The sequence below is a fragment of the Papio anubis genome, unplaced genomic scaffold (genome assembly GCF_008728515.1).
Source record: "Papio anubis isolate 15944 unplaced genomic scaffold, Panubis1.0 scaffold977, whole genome shotgun sequence".
In the NCBI taxonomy this organism is placed as follows: Eukaryota; Metazoa; Chordata; class Mammalia; order Primates; family Cercopithecidae; genus Papio; species Papio anubis.
In genome coordinates, this window is record NW_022170028.1 from 4,277 (window position 1) to 11,655 (window position 7,379).

The 7,379-nt window shown below is 46.0% G+C and overlaps 1 long non-coding RNA gene across 1 annotated transcript; it reads right to left on the reverse strand.

Annotated features, from left to right (window-relative positions):
• Positions 1–942: 942 nt before the first annotated feature.
• On the reverse strand, positions 943–5,152 carry LOC108582491. Its single transcript, XR_004181929.1, has 2 exons — positions 4,735–5,152; positions 943–1,265 (listed from the first exon to the last, which is right to left on the reverse strand). It is a non-coding gene; the product is annotated as an uncharacterized LOC108582491 (long non-coding RNA).
• Positions 5,153–7,379: the final 2,227 nt, after the last annotated feature.

Sequence of the window (7,379 nt, forward strand, 5' to 3'; positions counted from 1 at the left end):
AAACCCTCTATTATCTCTGGAACTTTTGCATAAATCTAATTTACTCTAAATTTAAAATTTTTATTTTTTACAAAAGGCAAAACGTTCAAAAAGAATATTATTTCTTAAAATTAAAAGTTGGAGGCTGGGCGTGGTGGCTCACGCCTGTAATCCCAGCACTTTGGGAGGCCGAGGTGGGAGGACGACGAAGTCAGGAGATTGACACCATCTTGGCTAACACAATGAAACCCTGTATCTACTAAAAATACAAAAAATTAGCCGGGTGTGGTGGCGGGCGCCTGTAGTCCCAGCTACTCGGGAGGCTGAGGCAGGAGAATGGCTTGAATCCGGGAGGCGGAGCTTGCAGTGAGTTGAGATCGTGCCACTCCAGCCTAGGCGAGAGTCAGAGACTCTGTCTCAAAAACAACAACAAAAAAATTAAAAGCTGGAATGCCAAAAAAGTTTAAAAAGATACTTGAATTAAAGAAACAAACTAACATATTGGGGAATATTAGTGATGACCCAAGGCAGAAATAAAACACTAAAATGTATAGCATCCCTAATTTACGTGGGAATGAACAAAGTTCTCTTGGGAAAATGAAATACGGAGAACCAAAGTAAAATATACACACAGCCACGCACTGCACAATGTTTTGGTCAACCATGAACCATGTACATGATGGTGATCCCATAAGATTTTATGTATTACCTTTTTAAACGTTTAGATATGGTTAGATACACAAATACCTACTGTTGTGCTACAACTGCTCATGGGATTCAGTACAGTCACATGACGTACAGGTTTGCAGCCTAGCAGCAATAGGCTATGCCGTATAACCTAGGTGTACAGGAAACCCTACCATCTAGGTTTGTGTAAGTGTACTCTATGATGTTCACACAATCATGACATTGCCAAATGACACATTTTTCAGAATGTATCCCCATCATTAAGCAATGCAAGACTGTACTTGAAAATTTTAATCTATTTTCAAATTTTGCAGTGATTTCATACAACAGTTTAGCTCAGACTTAACAAAAATAAAATGAGAAAATGCCCTCTCACCATTAGCTGCCGCCAGAAAGGATTTGTTACTGCCCCGAGCCTTATCGGTCAGGCCTTCGGTTATATCCATGTGTCGGTGGATTTCTTCACGCATTTCTTCCAGAATTTTGCAGATCTCTGCTTCCCAATAATCTTTGTTCAGACAGTCAATTAATTCTGCAAGCTGGACCTTTGTGCTGTAGTACCAAATTTTCTTTTCATTTTCATTTCTGTGTCTTCTTCTCTATTTAAAAATGGGGGGAAATACTTTATATGGTTGACATAATGCCGCTTATCTGACAGTTTCATCTACCCAGTGAAAAGTTAAAACAAAGCTTATGCACTAAAACTCAATATATGTGCTCACAAGAGATCCCTGCAGGTCTTACTCAAACTAGATTGACTCTGAGAAAGGACATCTAAAAAACATGACACAAAGAAAGATGACCTCAAAATTCAGAACCACGTGAGAGTACTCTGTGGAAGCCAGTTTCAGCTACATCTCAATCAACTTTAAGATCATCAATGTAACAATGAGCAGAATGTATTTAGAATTATTTTATTTTATTTATTTATTGAGACAGAATTTTGCTCGTTGTCCAGGCTGGAGTGCAGCGGCGCGATCTCAGCTCACTGCAACCTCTGCCTCCCGGGTTCAAGCGATTCTCCTGCCTCAGCCTCCAGAATAGCTGGGACTGCAGGCATGTGCCACCACGCCCGGCTAATTTTTGTACTTTTAGTAGAGATGGAGTTTCATCATGTTGGCCAATATGTTCTACCTTTCCTGACTTTGTTATCCGCCCACCTTGGCCTACCAAAGTGCTGGGATTACAGGCATGAGTCACCGCACCCTGCCTAGAATTATTTTAGAATAAAACAAATTTATTTTAGAGACAGAGTCTCACTTTGTCACCCAGGCACCATCATGGCTCACTGCGTACTCAGACTCCTAGGTTCAAGCAATTCTCCTGACTCAGCCTCCCAAGTAGCTAGGACTACAGACATGTGCCGCCATACCCCGCTAACTTTATAATATAGTTTAGAAATATTTCCATCAAAATGGTGTAAATGTTTGCTAAGTTCTGGTTCTTGAAGGAGTTTTCTCAAATAATATCTCATCCCTCTTCTTTACTTCTGGACAATCGAAGCCCAAACTGGAGAGAAGAGGAGCTTCCTCTCCTGCCTAAAACTCTCCTAAGGTTTCATTCACTTTTAATGGATTTAAAGACTTCAACAGAGATGGTCACTAACTTAAAAGAAACAAGGCAAATTAATGTCTAAGACTAGACATAGAGGAATACATATAATGGTATTTCTGTTCCCACTCAAAAGGAATTCTAGAGTATGTGTGAGGCAATTGATGAGAGTGAGTCTGATTTTCCCGTTTCCTCAATGGCAAACTGAGGGAACTGCAAGAACTGGGCTTTAGGAGAGGTCTGGCTTTAAATAGGCTCATTTGCTTATAAGATATGTGGACATGGAGAAAACACAAGCTCTCTGAGTCTCTAAGACATTTTATTTACCTCACTTGTAAAATGAGGATATAATAAAACCTGCCTGCAGGCCACTATAAGACTTACAGGCATAATGATAAGGCATCTACCATAGTGCCTGGGCACATCAGTGATCAATAAATGTTAAATATTATTATTAAGGTAATAAATGAATAAAAATTTAGCAGCATACCAGGAATGAGTCACTCAGTAATTCTGAAGAAAGAAGTGCTATATTAAATCATAGATAAATAAAAGGATACTGGTGGAGTACCCTGATTCTGAAAATCTGAAATCCAAAATGCTCCAAGATCTAAAAGTTTTTGAGTGCCAACATCTGTTCAAAGGAAATGCTCATTGGAGCATTTCAGATTTTCAGATTAGGAATGATCAACTGGTAAGTATAATACAAATATTCGAAAGCCCATAACACTTCTCATCCAAAGCATCTTAGATAAGGGATGCTCAATCTACACAGTACTCACTGACTTATCATTTTTCTTCTTGAAGCCATGGAAAGATAAATTCATTAAAGCATAAAGCAGCAAAACAGCAAACACCACGCTAGTCCATTCAAAGAAAAGTTGTTTTTTTTTTGGGGGGGGTGGGGGATCTGTTTTGTTTTGTTTAATCTTTCTCTTTTTTTGGTGGGGGTGGTGGTGACGGAGTCTCACTCTGTTGCCCAGGCTGGAGTGCAGTGGTGCAATCTTGGCTCACCATAACCTCCGCCTCCAAGGTTCAAGCGATTCTCCTGCCTCAGCCTCCTGAGTAGCTAGGACGACAGGCACATGCCACCATGCCCAGCTAATTTTTGTGTTTTTAGTGGAGACGGGGTTTCACTATGTTGGCCAGGTAATCTCGAACTTCTGGGCTCAAGTGATCCGCCCATCTGGCTTCCTAAAAAGTGCTGGGATTACAGGCCTGAGCCACCCCGCCTGGCCACCCTCTTCAAACAAAATATGGGCATTTCCATTGCCTAGGTCTCCACCTTGTCTACTTTATTGACACATTACTTACCTAGTCCCTGGAGACATATACACATTTGCCACCCTTAGGGCTCAATCAAATTGTATTGAATGCATTTATTTGGCAATTAGTCCTTGTAGTTTAATTTTCATTTCATGTATGTGTTCCATTTTCCTAACTAGATTGAAATAAGCCCTTTGATGTACAGAATCCTGTTAAGTATTTTTCTTTCTTTTTTTTTTTAAATTTTGAGACACGGTCTTGCTCTGTCACTCAGGCTGGAGTGCAGTGGTGCAATCATGGCTCTGTGCAACACCCACCTCCCAGGCTCAAGCAATCCTTCCCCCTACCCCTCTCGAATAGCTGGGACCACAGGTGCACACCACCATGCCTGGCTACTTTTTCAAATTTCTTCTAGAGGCAAAGTCCTGCTATGTTGCCCAGGCTGGTCTCGAACTCGTGACCTCAACCTATCGTCCAGCCTTGGCCTCTCAAAGGGCTGGGACTGCAGGTGTGAGCTATCGCGCCCGGCCAACTATTTTTCTTTAAATTACTTTTTGGTTGTCACCTATCTCAATAAATATATGTTTATAAAACCTTTCTCTTATCTGAAGGGCTGACCTCAACCACTCAGGGTTGAGTCCCTGTGATAAGGTTTCAGGGCGCCTGAAATGTCATCGTGATTCGTCCCCTGGGCTAAGCTGAAACCTAGTGACTTGTCGGGTCAATAAATTAAGGTTATTTCCCGATAATACAAACATGTAACACCGTGAAGTAGGTTTTAGGCAAGATTCCGTCTTTTCCACTGCAAAGGAGAGGTAAGTTCTTGCTGAAGTGGCCGAGATCCTACCTGAGACACTGGGAAGGTGGCGGGAGATTGGAACATGCAGTAGCTGCCTTCTGGAGTTTACTGAGGCTTTCCGAGTGGGGATTCCGCGCAACAGGTTTTAGGGCCCCCCTCCCTCCGGGCGGCGCATCCGGGGGCGTGGCTCAGACACAGATCTGGAGCAGTTGTCATGTGAGTCAATTTCAGGACTCCAGCTACAAGCTTTGGAGTTTCCTAAACCCTGGAGGCTTGTCTCCCTGTCCCCCGAACCCGACTAATTTCTCTCGGTCGCTGGCGCTGCCCCGTCCCTTAGGTCGCTCGGGCCGCCCCTCTCCCCGACTTTTTTTTTTTTTCTATCTCTCGCTGGCTCTTTCAGCCTCAGTTTCCCTAGGGGGCGCGAGGGGAATGATATTTGGGGGCTTTCCTACCTTCCTCTCCGAGCCGCGGAAGGTGAGACGCGGGGAGGTAGTTCGGCCGGCTTTGGGCTCCAGTTAGCGGTCCGCAGAGACTGTGGTCTCCGAAGGCCTTAGACCGCCGGCATTTCGCGAGCTGCGCGTCTCTCTCAGCCGCGCCACCGCGCAGGGCTGCGCCGAGCCCAGGCGCCGCGGGCTCTCTGCCCACGACTCAGTGCTCTCGTGCTCCCCCTAGAGGCCGCCGCGCCACCTCGGTCCTCCCAGGCTCGTGGGCGGTGCAGCTCACGTGACCACGCTCCGGTAGACTGAAGGAACAAAATGGCGGCTGAAGGCGGTCCGGAGTGTGGCCCCAGACATTCGGATTGAGCCTTCTCCCTCTAACCGCTTCTGCCAGCCGGGCCCCTGCGGCCTCCCCACCGGGCCCGGCGCTCCCCACTTCCCCCACTGCGCTCGCCCCTCCCCATCCGCTTTCCCTTCTACCTAACGCCTCGGCTCCGACTAGGGGACGGCGGGGCAGGCTGACCGAGCAGCCCGCGGCTCCCGCTGCAAAGTGCTACGCCCCGGCCCCGCCGCCGCCGCCCCCGCCGCCCACGTCCGGACGCGTCCAAGGACTCAGCTCGCTGCAACGCGTTAGCAGCCGGGCCAGGCTGAGGTGGCGCCCGAGACGCGGCGTAGCTCGCCCAGGGTGGGCAGCAGTAGCCAGAGGAAGCCGCAGCCACCGGCACCCCCCAGCACCAGCGGCCCGGGCCGGTGGGGGGGCGGGGACGAGGAGGCGGGGGCAGCCCGGATCATTTGGCCGGGACCACCGTGGCCCGGAGGGTGGGCGACAAAGTGGTGTACAGTGACCACGACAGCAAGGAGGAGGAGGAAGAGGAGAACGAAGGCGACGCCGAGGAGACCTGGGAGTCTGAAGACAACTATGAGGATGACTTGGAGAAGGACGACGATGACCGATTATCCGGAGGAGCTGGAAGCCAGCGAGGAGGACGCCAGTTACTCCACGGAAAGCAGATTCGGGAGCCATAGAACCTGCAGCAGCACTCCAGGTACCCACCCAGCGCAGTTGCTGCAGACTCCTTCCCCACCTCCTCTGCGCTACCCCGCTTGCTCCCTCTTGTGCTGTGCATCTTGTTCCGATCGCCCCCCAACCCCACCGACACCCAGAGGGGAAACGCGAGGGCACATCAAAGTGGCAAAAAACTAGATTTGTAAGAGGAAAGAGGCACGTTGTTCAAAGTGGAGATTGCATTGTTGTAGTTTGCAAGCCACACTCGCTCGCTGTCTCCTCCGCCAACCTCCTCTTTTTTTCTTTTTTCTCCTCAGAATTTGTGCCAGTGTAGTGTCTCCACCGGGCAAGATTGAAACTTTGGGAAACACATATCCATTGCTTTCATTTTTCTCCCCTTGTTTTGGTGTGGTTTTCTGGAATGAAAGAAGCCTCTTGTTTTGCAAACTTCTCTGCATTTCTAATGTGGTTCCTTTCGGATTTTTATTATATATCTGTTCCTTAAAAGGGAGTTAAGGATTTGGACAGATTGTGGCACACAAACACACACAAAAACATGCCTGTTTTCACACCCCTGGCTGTGGTTTTAAAATTGTGTTAAGCAAACGGATCATTTGGGTTAGTAGGGGAACCTTATGTGGTCCTGTGTGTTTGTTTTTATTCTTCGAGTGCTAATGGGCCCGTGCAACAGTTGCTGGTAAATGGCTGATTAAAAAGCAAAGCAGAAAGCCAAACAAGACCCAACCAAATTTGGTAATTCATCCGATTCAAAATTGTTTTGGTTAAATCGAAAATAAAAGCACAAGACCGCAGGAACGCGCGTCTTAACTCATTTGATCGCTTTGCCTTGCTTGGGAAATGCAGTTTCGTGTCACCTGTTGCAAAAGATGTGTAGTTGATCATCTAGACATAATTGCCGAAGATGAACTTTTGGACCAACTTCTGTCACACAGCGTCAGTATCAGATTTCTTACACAGCGACTTTTTCTTTTCACTCTATTTCTGAGGAAAAAGCCCTCCTGAAATGCGTAATGAATTTCTCCTTGGTAACCCCTCTTCTGTTTTCACATAGAAAAGTTTCTCTAGGCTGGTGCTGAGATGCATTTTGTTAAACACGCCCCGCCCCCCAAAGGCTGCTTTGCATTTAATACCTAGTTGCAGTGTAATAAATTGTGAAATTAACGTAACCGAAGCAGCAACTGGCAAGACTTTTCCTGTATAATTTTGCAAATCTACATTAGTTAAATTAGAATCTGGTTTAAAAGCATTTAAAAAATAAACTTTATGAGGAAATATTTGTGAGGAAAAAGGACGCTTTTTTCCTTGAAGTGAGGTGTGTCATGTCTTTCTCAGACTAGGGTAGTACAGGTGGTTACATTGAAAAGTTTCCGTTTTTCTATGAATGCTTACTTATTGGAGAAGTAGGGTAGTATTATATTAAGCCAAATGTAAACCCACGTAGGCTGCCCTAACATAAACTGAAAAAGGTAATTACTTTTGCCCGATGGTCAGAATCGTTGCCAGACTTGTCCTGGGAGGCTGGCTGAAGAATGAAGGGAATGAATCAAGTGTCAGGTATTTATGTCTTATATGTAGAAAGGAATACAGATCAATTCTTGCCAACTTAATTTTGGTACTTTTTTTTTTTTTTTTT